At 40.4% G+C, this 16632-nt stretch overlaps 1 protein-coding gene and 1 pseudogene across 3 annotated transcripts in view; both read left to right on the forward strand.

The window, feature by feature from the left end:
• Positions 1 to 16632, forward strand: part of AXIN1 (axin 1) — a 66074-nt gene that overhangs the window by 9717 nt on the left and 39725 nt on the right. The gene's annotated exons all lie outside the window — the stretch shown is intronic.
• On the forward strand, positions 7919 to 8883 carry LOC129081266 (guanine nucleotide-binding protein G(I)/G(S)/G(O) subunit gamma-5-like; annotated as a pseudogene).

The following is a 16632-nucleotide window of genomic DNA, read 5'->3' on the forward strand; positions in this document are numbered from 1 at the left end:
ATCCTCACCCAAGGATATGTTTATTGATTTTCAAGAGAGAGAAAGAAACACTGATCAATTGCCTCCCCTGTGTGCCCTGACCAGAGATTGAACTTGCAACCAAGGTCCATGCCCTGACCGGGAATCAAATTCACAGCCTTTTGGTATATGGGACAGCAGTCCAACCAACTGAGCCACTCGCCCAGGGCATGGTTGTTTTTCATATAGCTGACTTAGGAAAGGTTAAATGAGTCTTTTACCTAGGTCTCTGTTTAAATTGAGAAAACAGCGATGCTCCTGACCTTTCTTTGCATTTATCCTACTCAGCTTGTATCATTTGAGCCCATGGGCTAAGAGATCACAAATTTCCTCCCTGCTCATTCATTCTGTGTCTCTGTGTAGAAGACTTTGCCAGTCATTATTGCCCATTATCAGTGGAGCTTTGAACATAATTTTGGTTGGTTCACACATACCATTTAATTGGTGTGAATTGGCAAAAGGTCGGTCCTTTGATGATGCCGGAATTTGGCTAGTTACTTGCTTGCTTAATGATTTGTCATTAGGGCCCAAAGGCTGTAAGACATTGGCTAGCAGGCTCAGGTTTTACCCCTTCTAAAAAGCTAGCTTGGCCTGCCAGGTGCCTTTCAGGGTCTGCTGTTGGGAGGGCTGGTCTTGGTCAGGCTTGAAGCCAGGCCATCTTCCTCAACCCTCAAGCACCTGCACTTAGTGAATGCCACTGGCTTTTGATGTATAACATCAGCAAATGCTTTCCACATCTATTTACTGCCCTTACCTTCCTCATTTGTTGAGATGTTCCTCAAAGACAGGGTCTCAATGGATGTGTCCTTGCGTCTTTCTGGTGGGCCAGTTCAGTGCGGCACTTCTGGTCAGGGATGGTTATCATGGCTGTGGCCAGAGAGTGCACTGTGGATGCTGCTGTTCACAACAGAAGCAACTTAGCAACTTGTGGGTCCTTTAAAGGGTGGATGACAAGCCCTTGTTTTCCAGGGTCCCCTCAGAGTTTAACTGAAGAAATGTCTGACCTGTTTGTTGGTTTATTGACTGTATTTCTGGTAGTGGCTTAAAAGGTCAAGAGAAGAAATGTAGAAAAAAGGAAGCACCCAAAATGTGTGTAATTTCATATGAAATGCAGAAAAGTAAGATTGTTACGGGCTTCTGATTAGATTTTGAGGGGAATGGTGTGCGGTTTAGGGTGGGTGCAGGGTGCCTAGCCACAGAGGGGCTCTGAGTCAACAGCAGAGAAAAACACGTATTTTTCTTTAAAAAGGATGTTTCTTTTTAATATGATCTTAGGTCTTCTTAATGTCTACACTTTTATACCAGTATTTTAAATTAATTTTACAGAAAAATGGAGGCAAGGAAAAATTCAAATAATGCTAATAGGCTGATAACTGGTAGTTTCATGTCACCCTTGGCCTTTCCAAGGTGGCCACATCCAACTGTTTCTTACTCTAGTGTATTAGTCTGCTTAGGTTGCTTACAACAAAACATTCTAGACTAGGGGGCTTAAAGAGCAGATATTTATTTTTCACAGCCCCAGATTAAGACATCTGTAAGGTAGGTTTTATTCCAAGGCCTTTTCTCATGGCTTGCAGATGGGTGCCATCTCACTGTGCTCACTTGGTCTTCTTTCCTCAGAGAGTGGGCATGGAAAGAGAGCAGCTCCCAGGTATCTCTTCTGATAGGGTCATTAATTCTGTCAGAGTAGGGCCTTCCTCTTAAGACCTCATTTGACCTTTATGACCTACTTAGAGGTCCCATCTCCAGACACAGTCACACTGTTGGTTAGGGCTTCAACATACGGATTTTGAGGGGACATGGACTTTCCATCCATTACACCCCCCCTTCTGAGTAATGTGCTTGTTTTTAGACAATCTTCATTGGTGTTCTCCCTTCCCTACCACTCATCCGAATTATAGTTGATAATTTTATTTATTTTTTAAAAGATTTTATTTATCCAGTTTTAGAGAGGGGAAGGGAAGGAGAAAGAGAGGGAGAGAAATGTCAGTGTGTGGTTGCCATTCACATGCTTTCCACTGGGACCTGGCCCGCAACCCAGGCATGTGCCCTAGACTGGGGTTTGAACCTGTGACCCTTTGATTCGCCGGCCAGCACTCAATCTACTGAGCCATACCAGCCATGGCTAATTATAGCTGATTCTTGAATAACACAGATTTGAACTGTTTGGGTCCATTTATATGTAGATTTTTCCCCCCAGTAAATACTGTAAATATGTTTTTTCTTACAATTTTCTTAACAGTTTTTTCTCTAGCTTATTTATTGTAAGAATACCATATACAGTATATATAACATACAAAATCTGTGTTAACTGTCTATGTTATCAGTAAAGTGGTCAACAGTAGGCTATTAGTAGTTAAGTTTTTAGGGAGTCAAAAGTCCTATACACATTTTCAACTGGGCAGGGGCATTGGTCCCATGTTGGTCCCAAGGACCAACTAGTTGTGTTATTACATCATAGGTTTGGTTTAAATCCATATTTGGTATTTTCATTGCTGAGCCAAGTTGGATCAAACATTTTCTTTCTTGTACCATTTTTTAAAATGTTTTTTGTGTATAATTGCTGCATTTTTTCATTTGATTAGATATTTGACTTTCTGACATAAATTTTGCTTTATATTGCATCAGTTTAAAAATTCCTGTGAATGTAATTGTCTAACCACTATGCTGTACACCTGAAATTAATAGAAAATACTATTTAAAAAAAGTTCTGTTAATACATACTTCTCCACATTATGAAACCTCTCCAATAAACTTTTTTTTCCCTAAGCGACATGTTATAAAACCTTCCCTGTTCCCACTCTATATGAGAATGTTGCTCTTCAGATGTGCTTTGTGGCTGTCATGCCTTACTGATGCCAGAGGTACTTGAAGGAGAAATCGTTTGGGTTTAGAATTCTAGATTGGGTGGCATTGCCCTCAGAAGGGTTTGCATCATTACCCTCTGCCTTCTGGAGTTGTACTGGTGAGGCCTGACTCCACTCTACTTAGATTCCTGTGGATATGACTTCTGCCTCTCTCTGAACCTGTCTTGGATGTTTCTTTATCAGCAGTGCTATTTCAGTGTTGTAGCTTGCTTGGGGCTTTTTTCCTTCCCTCCCTCCCTCCTTCTTTTCCCCTTCCTCCCCTCCCTCCCTCTCCCCCTCCCTCCCTTCCTTCCTTCTCACCTGAGGATATTATTGTTTATTGATTTTAGAGAGAGAGGAAGGGGGGGAGAGAGAGAGAAACATTGATGTGAGAGAGAAACATCAATTGGTTGCCTCCTGTACATTTCCCGATCAGGGATTGAACCCACAACCTAGGTATGTTCCCTGGCCAGGGATCAAACCTGAAATCTTCCAGTGCACCTGACGGTGTTTCAACCAACTAAACCACCTGGCCAGGGCTCCTTTAATTTTTCCTTTTTTAAATTTTTATTTTTAATTTTTCAATTACAGTTAACATACAATATTATATTACTTTCAGTTGTACAACCCAGTGATTAGATATTGTATAACTTACTATTGTGATCACCCTGATAAATCTAGTACCCACCTGACACCATACATAGTTATTGAAATCTTATTGACTATATTCCTTGTGCTGTATTTTACATTCCTGTAACTATTATAGATCTACCAATTTGTACTTCTTAATCCCTTCACCTTTTTTACCCATCCCCCTAACCATCTCTCAACCATTATAATGTTCTCTGCATCTTTAAGTCTGTTACTGTTCTGCTTGTTTGTTTATTTTGTTTATTTATTTATTTATTAGATGCCACAAATTATATGGCATTTGTCTTCTTCTATCTGACTTAGTTCAGTCACCACAGTAGCTTTTAGGTCCATCCATGTTTTGTAGATAGCAAAATTTCATTATTTTTTTTATAGCAGAGTCATATTCCATTATATGTATATACCACTTCTTTATCTACTCCTATATTGATGGCACTTAGGGTTACTTCTTCCATGTCTTGGCTGTTGCAAATAATTCTACAACAAACATATGGATGTATATTTCTTTTTGATTTAGTGTTTTGGGTTTCTTTGGATAAATACCCAGAAGTGAAATTGCTGGATCCTTTGTTGCTGCTGCTTATGTAGCCTTTGTTTTAAAATTTATTTTGTCTGGTATAAGTATTTCTACCCCAGCTTTTGTTTGTTTCCATTTTCATGAAATACCTTTTTCCATCCCTTTACCTTCAGCCTGTATGTTTCTTTTGATCTGAAGTGAGTCTCTTGTAGATAGCATATGTATCCATTCAGCCAACATGGCTTTTGATTGGGTCATTTAATTCATTTGCACTTAGAGTAATTGTTGATAGATATGTATTTGTTGCTTTTTTATTAATATTTTTGATCTTTTATTCTTCTTAAAGAAGACCCTTTAATATTTCTTGTAATACTGTTTTGGTGGTGATAAACTCCTTTAGCTAAATCAGTTGACTGTCTTATGGGAGCTCCCTTATAGATAACTAACTGCTTTTCTCTTGCTGCTTTCAAATTGTCTATGTCTTTAACCTTTAGCATTTTAATTATGATATGTCTTGGTGTGGGCCTCTTTGGGTTCATCTTGTTTGGGACTCTATGTGCTTCCTGGACTTGTATGTCTCTTTCCTTCACCACGTTAAGGGAAATTTTCTATCGTTATTATTTTTTTCTTTAATTGATCTAGAGAGAGGGAAAGAGAGGAAAACATTGATATGAAAGAGAAACATTTATTGGTTGCCTCTTGCATGCACCCTGAATGGGGACTGAACCCACAACCCAGGCATGTGCCCTGACTGGAAACAACCTGTGACCTGTTGGTTTGCAGGATGATACCTAACCAACTGAGCCACACCAGCCAGGGCTCTAGCGTTATTTTTTCCACAGGTGTTCTCTCTTTTCCTTCTGGCATGTTCATGGTATAAATGTTGGTACACTTGAAGTTGTCCCAGATACTTCTTATACTACCCTCATTTTTTAAAATTCTTTTGTCTTTTTGCTATTCTGATTGGCTGTTTTCTGTTTGGTTGTTTTTTAAATTTTTAAATATTCTGTTTGGTTGTTCTGTTTGGTTGATTTTATCCCCTGTTTCATCTATTCCACTGATGATTCCCTGTAAGATATTCTTCATTTCTGACTGGTTCTTTTTTTTATTTTTTCTATCTCCATTTTTATGTTTCTTAGCTCTTTGTTGAAGGTCTCACTAAGATCATCTGCTCTTCCCCTAAGTTCATTGAGAATCCTCATAACCACTGTTTTTGAACTCCGCATCTGATAGATTGCTTGTCTCCAATTTGTTTAGTTCTCTTTCTGGAGTTGTGTTCTGTTCTTTCATTTGGGACATATTTTTTTTGTCTCCCAGGCCTATGTATTAGATGTCCTGTAATGTCCAGTGGCTCAGCCTCCCCCATCACCCAAGCTGGGCACTCCAAGTGTGCCCCCTCATGTAGGCTGTGTACACCCTCCTGTTGGAGTGGAGCCTTGATTACTGTTTACATCTTAGTAGGATGCATTTATATTCAGGCTAGTTGGCTGGGACCACTGTGAGGATCACCTATGTAGGGGCTGACCCCATGAAGCAGGACCTATATCAATGGGGCTCTGCAGCCCACTGAGCCCGCTCCTTGTAGAGGTGGTTTGGTGGTGCTTCAACGTGGTCTGAAGCTGTTCACCAGGTGCACTGGCTCTGGGCATTCCTGGGAAGTGCAGGCCAAGGTCAGCCCACCTGGTATGAGCTACAAAGTCATCTGCAGATGGCTGCTACTTGTCTGTGGGCTTGGAGGTGCCCAGGGGAGGCCCAGCTGCAAACTGAGTCTGGCTGCTGCTAGTGCTGGGCCTGGAGCCACTTAATGAGAGGTATGGGGCATGCAGAGACCAGGTGTTGCTTGTTTGAGAGATTTTAGGAAAGCCTGAAACATGAGCCAAAACAGGCCATTTGTATAAAAATCCACTGGAAATGGCTTCGGTGGGCCTGCAAGTTGGGTAGGACGGGGTGCCAGGGAATGACCAGGGTGGGCGAACAGAGTTAGCCAGATTGAGTGAGATATGGAGCCTGCCTGCCAGCTCTTTGGAGGGCAGAGGGCCTCAGGAAAGGAACAACAGCGTCTCTCTGGGAGAAAGCTGCTCCTCCAGCTCCTGGCTTGATGCCATACAACTCAGTTCCTCCTCATATGTCCCTGACAAGCTGCCCCACTGCTGGAGCTCAGAGCAAGTAAGTCTGAGTAAGTCCATGCATGGGCCCTTTAACAAGAACGCCTGGGACTCCAGAATCCCTCCATTTCCATCAGCTACAATCCCCATTGGTTTTTACAGCCAGAAGTTATAGGGACTTCTCTTCCTGGAACTGGAACCCTGGGCTAGGAGTCCTGATGTGGGGCTGGGAACCCTTGTTCCTCAGCGGGGTACCTCTGCTGCCAGGATATCCCTCCTGATTTTTATCCACCACATGTGGATGTGGGACCAGCCCGTTCTGGGTCTCCACCCCTCCTTCCAGTCTCAGTGTGGCTTCTTTTTTTTAAATGTATTGATCCTAGAGAGAGAGAAGAAGTGAGGGGAGAAAACAGGGACAGATAGACATTGATTTCTTGTTCCACTTATTTATGCATTCATTGATTAATCTTGTATGTACCCTGACTGAGGATCAAACGTATAACCTTGGCATATTGGGACAATGCCCCAACCAACTGATCTACTCAGCCAGGGCTGTGGCTTCTTCTTTATATTCTTAGTTGTGAGACTTCTTTGTAACTATATTTCAGGTGGGTCTGAATGATAGTTGTCATGTAGTTTAGTGTAATTTTTATGTGGTTGTGGGAGGCATTTACCTACATCACCATCTTGGCTGGAACCAGGGCTTTTCTCTTTCATTGTGCTGAAGAAACTTGACCTTCTATTCTGGGAATTTGTTAAATGTTCTTTCTTTCTTTTTTTAAATTAATTAAAAAATTTTTTAGAGATAGGGGAAAGGAGGGAGAAAGAGAGGGAAAGAAACATTGCTGTGAGAGAGAAACATCAATCTGTTGCCTCTCTTACAGGCCCCAACTGGGGACTGAACCCTCAGCCTAGGCATGTGTCCTGACCAAGAATAGAACCGACCTTTTTGCCTTGCAGGATGATGCCCCAAGCAACTGAACCACACCGATCAGGGCTGTTAAATGTTATTTCTTTGATCACTGCCTGTTTTCCATTTTCACTGATTTCTCATTTTAGAGCTCCTATTATTTAGATATTGGAACACCTGGAATGAGTCTTTAAATTTTAAATCTTTTTATGTTATTTTCCATTTTTTTAAATTGTGTTTTCAGATATTTCTATTAAATTTCCATGCCCTTGTTTTCTGAATATGCATTCTTAAAAATTTTATATTTTGTTCATGGATTAATATTTTAAAATCTTTCTGGAGATGTTAATTATAATTTCTTAATTGTTGTCCTGTTTTCTGCATAGTAAGATATTTGTGACCTCTGAGTTACTTTGTTACGGATTTGTTTTGGATTCTGTCTTCCTTGCATGGCGTTTTATCCAAATGATGGTCCTGGCTGTTTCTTTTTGTTTAAATGTGAGGCACTGGAGATGATGGTTGAAAGCTGTGTGGGAGGTCTCTTTGATTGGTATACTTGGTGTGTTCAGGCTGCCAGCTGGCTTTTTGCTTGGAGGGGGTCCCCAAATGTCAGTGTAGATCTTTTATCAGGGGTGATTTGCTTCCCTGAGAGGGAAACTTAGGCTCCATCTTGTGGGACTGGTTGTTTTATTCTGGAGCTGAGTGGATGAAAGAGTTGGGTTTCCCAGTTGAGAATATAGACTTTTCACCTAATCCCTCAGTTTTTAGTCCTAATCCTATATCTCTCCCTGCATCTGATTTCCCCAAATCAGGAGCTTTTCGTATTCATTTTTACTGAGACTGTTTCTCGTGTATTCTACAAGGGTATATGATGGAGAACTGTATGATTATCCTGGATGTGGGTGAGGACAGGACCCTGGGGGTCTAACTGCCTCCTAAATGTCAGAGCAATTTCTGTTTGTAGTATCATGCTCCCTGCCCGTCCCTCAGTAGGGGGTCATGTTTAGTTAGTTTGCGAAGAAGTTGTGCCTATATGTAGGAGAAAGACTGCTCTTTGTTTCTATGAGTATAGAATTGGGCCTAGTTTGCAAAACTTATCTTTTAAATACAAAAGGAAGAGAATGATCCTTTGAGAAGAATGAAGTGAAAGAAAAGGAGATGTGGAGCTGAGCTATTTAGGGGGGAGGTATAGTGTGACTACCATAAATATGTGATATGGAGGTGGTAGCATTGTGAAAGGATTCTTTCTCCTCCCCTCCCCCTCCCCCTCCCCCTCCCCCCTCTCTCCCTCTCTTCCTCCTTTCAAGATTTTTAAAATGCATTTTTAGAGGGGGAGGGAGGGAGAAAGAGAGGGCAAGAAACATCAATGTGTGGCTGCCTCTTGTGTGCGCCCTAGTGGGGACCTGGCCCCCAACCCAGGCATGTATCCTGACTGGGAATTGAACCAGCAACCCTTTGGTTCCCAGGCTGGCACTCAATCCACTGAGCCACACCAGCCAGTGCAGGATTCTTCCTTTTTAATGAAAATTCACTTTGGGAGTTCTGAGCCCCCGCTCCTGGCTTTTCTGCCCAGCTCACTGGCCCTGTGGACCCACTATTGACAAATTGGCCCAGCTTTTGAAAGCACCAGTGTCTGGTTCCTCCAGTGTACCTGCTATGAAGAAAGTGGTTTAACAGCTTCTGCTGGAGGCTGGGCCCAAAGGCCTGAAGGTTTCCCAGAAAGCTGCAGGTTTGAAACAATTCTGTCAGCACAATGCTCAGCATGACCCCCTGATGACTGGAATATCTTCAAGTACCAATCCCTTTAGATCCTAGAAGGTCTGTTCCTTTTTGTAGTGAAATGAATCTTTGAAGGCATTCTTTATTTTTTTCCCTTCTTGATTTTATTTTATTCTAATTTAGAACTACTATCACAAATATAACCCATATTCAATGAGCAAAATTTAGAAAATAAAGATTTTTTATTGTTCAAATATGTTTGTCTCCATTTTCCTGTTACCACTTTCCCCTGCCCTACCCACCCCCACCTCCCACCCTCTATCCTTCCCCACTTTGGCTTTGTCCATGGGTCCTCTTTGAAGGTATTCTAAACCCGTTTTCATGAACCAGTGACTATTCAAAGAGAGCTACATTTGAAACCGGTACAAAAAGCTTATCCCTGTAACATGTGCTACATTTAACAAACTTCTGCTTTTGTCAGTCCTTAACACCTACCTTTCTGAATTTTCATGACTTTCTATTCCACAAGGATGATTATTTTATATACACTGGCAGTGGCATACAAATAAATAGTATAAAAGGGAAAAAAAGAAAAGAAAATGCACTTTGGGATGTCTAGTACTTTTGAGATCTACCGAGTAAATAGAAATTATGTGCATATATATAACTTCTCGGGAGCACATTTATTCTGTATGTTAGTCCTCCTTATGTTGGGTATAGCTGAAGGGTTGGTGTCTTGGGGTAGATGTAATACTGTTTGTCACTCTTGTGAAACTCTTGGTTTTCTTATTGGGTCTTCTTGAGGGCTGTTTGTTTACCTTAGAGAGGACAGTTGATCCCTATTCTGGTAATGGACTATTAAATTATATGATCACAGTGTTTTGGCATTTTGGAGAACAAAGGGAGACTAAAGGATAACAGTGCACTTGTTCAGGAAAACCTGTGTCTGAGCAGACAGGAAAAGATACCTGTATTATGTTGCCCGAATATAGCTGCCCCTTTAAAAGGAGAATTGACAGAAATACAGATTAATAGTGTACCCTCTATGTGCCATATACTCTTCTAGGAGCTGGAGATTGAGCAGTGAACAAAGCAGGCAAAAATTCCTCCATTCATGGGGCTTACATTTTAACAGGAAGAAGTACAAGATGAAAAAAAGGAGTAAAATACAGGGTTTCAGGTGGTGACAAATGCTATGTATGGTAAAATATCATATGGAAAAGGGCAGTAGGGACAGAGGGAGGGTTGCCATTTAAACAGGGATAGCCGGAGAGGTTCTTGTTTGAGAGTGTGATTTTCAAGCAGTGCCTAAGGAAGGTGAGAGCACAAACTGTGTGCCTAGAGGAAGATGATACAACATAGAGGGAAAAGCCAGATCTCAGAAGCAAGAAAGGCAGCATGACTGGAGCAGAGGGAGTGAGGGGAGAGCAGTGGCAATGAGCTCAGAGAGGAGGTTTGATGTTTCTGAAATTGGGTTTAAAATCTACTGTAAATGGAAAAAAAATACAACAAAGATTAAATTTTAAAAAATCCACTGTAACTTCTGCTTAGGTCTCTCTCTCAGGCCGTCAGTATATTGATGCTGTTTAGAGCCATGAGCCTTGTTGAGATCCCCAGTGAGTGAATATAGAGAAAAGAAGGGGTCAAGCAACACTCCACAGTATAGAGTTTGGAGATGGAAAGGAAGCAGCAAGGAGACTGAGAAGGAGGAAACCAGTGGAGTGTGGCAATTTGGAAGCCAAATGGAGGAAATCTTTCCAGAAAGATGAAATGATTAGCTGTCAAACACTCCTGGTAGGTAAAGTAAGATGGGGACTGTCATTCATTAAGTTTAGCAATGTGGGAATTACTGGTGACCCTGAATAGTCATAGTGGAGGTGGTAGGAGATGGTAAAAAGCATATTGAAATGACTTTCAAATTTAGCTTTGGACAACTCAAACTGTGTCTTTGTCTTACTTGTATCCCCTGACTTAAGATAGTGTCTTACTGGTCTGCTCTTGAGAAATATGTATTGAACTGAAATGACTTAGAGTACTTTCTAGCTATTAGAAGGTACTTGCCAGACTTGGCAAAATTCAATGGCACTGTGCTCTCGAACAGAGGCAGTCACATCATCCTCTTGGGATCTCGTCTTTATTAAGGAAGGTACTGCTTATGTTGTGGCTTCTTATAGTCATAGCTGGTAGCCACCTCTGTGTTGGTTTTACCTTTTTTTGCCTCTCACTTGTAATATAGAAGTAGGTAATTTTAATAAAATCAGATAAAATGAGAGATTCTGGTTTTTCTTATTCAGCGTACAGAAACAAACTGTGGCCTATATGTTTCCGCATGTCACTACTATTGAATGTTGAGGCTGAATTTATTGGCTAAAAACTCCCATTATGGTTGTGGATTTGTTTGTTTTTTTATTTCTGTCAGGTTTTGTTTGATGTGTTTTGAGTCCATAGTTTACATGTATACAAATATTGAGTTATATATGTACATTCCTTGTGTATTGACCTTTTTATTATGAAATCTCTTTATATCTACTAAAGCTTCTTGCTGTATTTTTTTTTTCAAAGATCTGATTTATTTTTAGAGAGGGGGGAGGGAGAAAGACAGGGAGAGAAACATTGATGTGTGGTTGCCTCTCGTGACACCCCCTGCTAGGGACCTGATCTGCAACCCAGACAAGTGCCCTGACTGGGAATCGAACCTGCAACCCTTATGTTTTTAGGCCAGAATTCAATCCACTGAGCCACACCAACCAGGGCACTTCTTGCTTTAAAATCTACTCTGTTATTTGTATAGGTTACCCAACTTTTGTTTATTAGTATTGGCATTATTTGTGTGTTTTCTGGCCTTTTATTTTCAGCTTTTCTATTTATTTTAAGCTTCACCCGATGATATGTTTCCTGATTTGAGAGAGAGAGAAGAGAGCGAGAGAAAGAAGAGCATCAATGGGAAAGAGAAACATTGATTGGTTGCTTCCTGTAAGCGCCCTGACCAAGGATTGAACATAACCTTTTGGTGCAAGGGATGATACTTCCACCAAGTGAGCTGCCCAGCCAGAGTAGCTTTTTTTTTTTTTTTTTTTAATTTAATTTATTTCTTTTGTAAGCTGGATAGGGTTATTTTTTTTTAAATCCAGATTATGTACTTGCAATTGGCATATTTAATTGACTTACATTTTATATAATTACCGATATATTTGGATTTAAAGCTATTTTTTGGTATTTATGTCCTATTTGTTCCACCTCTTTCTCTCTAGTTGCTTTCTTTTGGATTAATTGAATATGTTTTATTATTTAAATTTCCCCTTCTATTAGCTTATTAGTACTTTTTACTTTTAATTAATTACTTATTTTTTAAGATTTTATTTATTTTTAGAAAGAGGGGAAGGGAGGGAGAAAGAAAGGGAGAGAAACATTGATGTAAGAGAGAAATATTGATTGGCTGCCTCTTGTGTGCATCCTTACTAGGGACTGAACCCACAACTCAGACAGGCATGTGCCCTGAACTGGGAATCGAACCAGTGACCTTTCACTTTGGGGGACAGTGCCCAGCCAGCTCAGCCACACCAATCCCCGGTCAGGGCAGGGTTTTTTAAATTGTTTTAGAAAAAGATTGGAAGGGAAGGGGAAAGAGAGGGAAAAGAAACACTGATGTGAGAGAGAAACAATTGATTGGTTGCCTCTTGCATGCATCCTGACTGGGTACTGAACCCACAACCCAGGCCTGTGCCCTGACCCAGAATCAAACCTGCAGCCTTTCACTTTGTAGGTTGCAATTGAACTGCACCAGTCAGGGCTAGCTTATTAGTGCTTTTTAAAGTTTACCCTAGAGATTACAGCATGCATCTTTGACCTATTCAAGTTTAATGTAAGTTGGTTCTTTTATTACTTTCCAGAAAAGGCAGACTTAAGGTTAAACTAACACTAATTATCTATCCTATTTCTCTTTTTTGCATTTATTGATTATTTATATATGCATTTAAAATCCCACGAGATATGATCGTTATTTTTTTTAAATATAAACAAAAACTTCAAAATACTTCATTCCTTGTGTATCCAACTAGAGGCATGAAAAAATAGTTAGGAAATGTTTGGAGAGATTCAGTGAAAGGGTCAGGAGAAAGGCAAGAGGTTGGGAATGAGTGGAGAACAGGAAAATAGCAAGCTGGCAGGCAGAGGCAAGAGGGGCGCTTGGGGCCGGACTTTCCCAGCACCACCTGTCATTGGTCACATCTCACAGGCATCCTCCCATCCTTCGCAACGATGGGAGGTGCTAAACTGACACTTGCTAAATGAATCAGCATTCCAGAAATTCTCACACCCAGGATGGCTGCCCCCTTTTTTTTGTATGACCATTAGGATTGAGGTTTCCCCCCCCCCTCCAAAATTAAAAAAAGAAAAATTGGCTTGACATTGGCAAGCTCTAGCAAGGAATAATTTCGTTTTTCTGAATAGACTTTAAGGTCCTCAAGGCTATATTTTTTTACTAGGTCTTAACATCCATCCTCACTCAAAGCCTATCTTTTTAAAAAATCTGGAATATTGGGTTCTGTTCTAATGCCTCCAAATCACATTTGAAAACAGTTTACTTCATAATTCATGCTTTTCAGATCCATCGGGAAAGGATGGGAGGGTCAGACCTGGTTGTGGGGATGATCATTATTTTTATACAGTTAGTAATCATTTAAATTTACTTAAATATTTACCTTTCCATTTCTTTTTATTCCTTCCAGCTTCTCTAAGTTTCCATTTGGGATCATTTTTCTTCTACAGGTGGAAGTCTCTTTAGTATTTCTCTTGGTGTAGATTTGCTAGTGATGAATTTTCAGTTTTTCGATGGCCTGAAATGTTTCTCTTTCCCTTTAACTTTTGAAGACTCTGCTCCAGATGGGTATAAAACTCTCGGTGGACAGTTTTCTCTGCTTTACCGATACCCTTCCATTATCTTCTGGCCACCATTGTTTCTGTGTAGAAGTAAGGTGTCTGTCTTATTAACTGCTGCAGATTTGGGGATAATTTGTCATTATTTGGTGCCAATGTTAAAATTTTCCTTTTTGTCTTTGGTAAAATTACTGGTTTTACTCTCGTGTGTTTTTCTTGCTTGAGGTTTGACGTGCTTTTGTATCTGTGGCATGCTTTTTTTCATTAATTTTGGGAAATTCTTAGTTATTAACTCTTAAAATATTGCTTCTGCTCTATTCTATCTCCTCTCCTCTGGGATTCCAATTATTCATATGTTAGCTCTTTCTTCTTAAGGTTTTTTATGCTTTTAGTCCTTTTTTTCCTTACCTTGCTTCAGTGTAGGTATTTTCCAGCCCTCTCTACCAGCTCATTAATTTATCTTCAGTTAACTGATTTCCCTAATTCCTTTTCAGTTCTGTGTACTCTACTATGAGGCTTGTCTGTTGAGTTCTTAACTTCTGTTACTGTATTTTTCGGCTCAAAGGTGTTCACTTGGTTCTTTTTTTAAGTTTAATTTTATTTTTTTAATCTTTGCCCAAGGATATGTTTATTGATTTTTAGAGAGAGAAGAGGGGCAGTGGCGGGGCGGGGACAGACAGACATCTATTTTTTTTTTTTAAGATTTTATTTATTTATTTTTACACAGAGGAGAAGGGAGGGAGAAAGAGAGAGAGAGAAACATCAATGCGTGGTTGCCTCTAATGGGCCCCCCACTGAGGACCTGTCCTGCAACCCAGGCATGTGCCATGATTGGGAATCGAACCAGCAACCCTCTGGTTTGCAGGCTGGTGCGCAATCCATTGAACCGCACCAGCCAGGAAAAACAGAAATCTATTGATTGCCTCCCATATGTGCCCGGACCAGGGATTGAACCCACAGCCTTTTGGTGTATGGGATGATGCTCCAACCAACTGAGCCACTTGGCTAGGGCTCTTTATTTTATTTTATTTTTAAATTTTTTATTTTTTATTTTTAAATTTTTATTTTTTAATCCTCACTCGAGGATATATTTATTGATTTTAGAGAGAGAAGAAGAGGGAGAGAGCGAAAAAGAATCACTGTGAGAGAGCACATCGATCGGTTGCCTCCTACCTGTAATTGAACCGTCAGCCTAGGTATATGCCTTGACCTAGAATCAAACTTGCAACTTTTTGGTATAGAGGATGATGCTCCAATCAATCGAGCCACCTGATGAAGGCCGGTTCCTTTTTTTTTTTTTTTTTTTTAAATTTCCAGTTCTCTGCTCAAAATCTTCTGCTTGTCTTTTAACTTATTGAACATATTAATCACATATATTTTATGTCCTATCATTTCAAAATTGGAGTATTGTGTGGTTCTGATTCTATTGTCTGTGTTTCTCTTGTTTCTTAGTCACATGGGCCTGTCTCTTGGTATGATGGGCAATTTTTTACTGAATACTAGACATTGTACTCATACATGAAATATTTAAAGCTCATTTTATGTACCTGACCGTATTTTTCTCCAATGAGGGCTTCTACTTTTGCTTTTGACTGCCCTTTTGTATGTCGACACGTTACTTTCCTCCAGTCAGGAACCAGTCTGGTTGGATGCTGAGAAGAATGGTCTATTTCAGATTCATCTCTTCTCCTATATAGCAGCTCCTTGAGCTCCCAACCAAAAGTCTGGGGTTTTCACCAGGGCCCATCTCTTTGTGTACTCAGAACACCCACTTAAAAATTCTGAGGAAGGCCTGGCAGGTGTGGCTCAGTGAATTGAGTGCCAGCCTGGGAACCAAAGGGTCGCTGGTTCGATTCCCAGTCAGGGCACATGCCTGGGTTGCAGGCCAGCTCCCCAGTTGGGGGCATGTGAGAGGCAACCAGTCAATGTATCTCTTGCACTTTGATGTTTCTCTCCCTCTCTTTCTCCCTCCCTTCCCCTCTCTCTAAAAATAAAAACATAAAATCTTTGAAAAAGGAAAAAAAAGAATTCTGAGGAGAGCTTTTACATTCTCTGCCTCTGAGGCACTGCTCAATAAACTCAAGGAGAAAAATGGGACCAAATGTTGAACTTACGTCTCTATTTTCCCCTTTTCTCTCATATTTTGGCCCCTTAAGACCTCATGGTAGTTCCCTGGTGCCTTTAAAAAGATGAAAATATTGTTTGTTTTTCCTGATTGTCCTTGCAAGTGATTTACCATAAACTAGTCTATCTTGCAAGCAGAAATCCAAGGCTCACTTTGTATTAGCTATGTATTTAGAGCTTGATTTTGATGAACCCTTCCATTAGGTTGTATGGTTTTAAAATAGGAGTCACAAAAGTCTGTGGAGAGATGAATGATTGCTCACGGGTGTCCCTGCCTTTGGATGCTTTCAAATCACCTCTGAGCAGAGTTCTGATTCAGAGCGGTCGTGTTGCTTGTCCTTCGGTGGCTATGGCCTTCAGTGGCGCTCCTTTCACATACTGTGTTGAAGGCCTGCCGTGGTCGGGTGCACAAGCAGAAATTGAAGTAAATATTCTGTGGGTTATAAATTTCAAATATTTTCTAGAAGACTTCCCCCCCATTCTCCCTCTTAACACTTCCTACCTGCCCTGCCAGAACTCACTATTTAGAAGTAAATTATCTGGATAATTTATGTGTCCTTCTAGAATGTCTTTATGTATATGCAAGTTAATATGAACATGTTCTTATTTTTTTATTTTTTAAATTAATTTAGTTTTTATTGTGCAAATATATTTGTCTCTACCCACCACCGCTTTCCCCTGCCCCACCCACCCCAACTTCCCCCCCTCAATCCTTCGCCACCTTGGTATTTTTAATACTTAATATATTTTAAAGTATAAACTTTCTTATGAGAAACAGATGTGACCTAAAAAAATAGGTCAGTCTCAGAGTGTGGTATATGTTGAGTATAAACTCTAGATCTACTGTGTATATATTCATTTTTCAGG

Source organism: Pteronotus mesoamericanus, unplaced genomic scaffold (genome assembly GCF_021234165.1).
Source record: "Pteronotus mesoamericanus isolate MK-2021 breed Mesoamerican mustached bat unplaced genomic scaffold, CSHL_Meso_final contig_947, whole genome shotgun sequence".
Classification (NCBI taxonomy): Eukaryota; Metazoa; Chordata; class Mammalia; order Chiroptera; family Mormoopidae; genus Pteronotus; species Pteronotus mesoamericanus.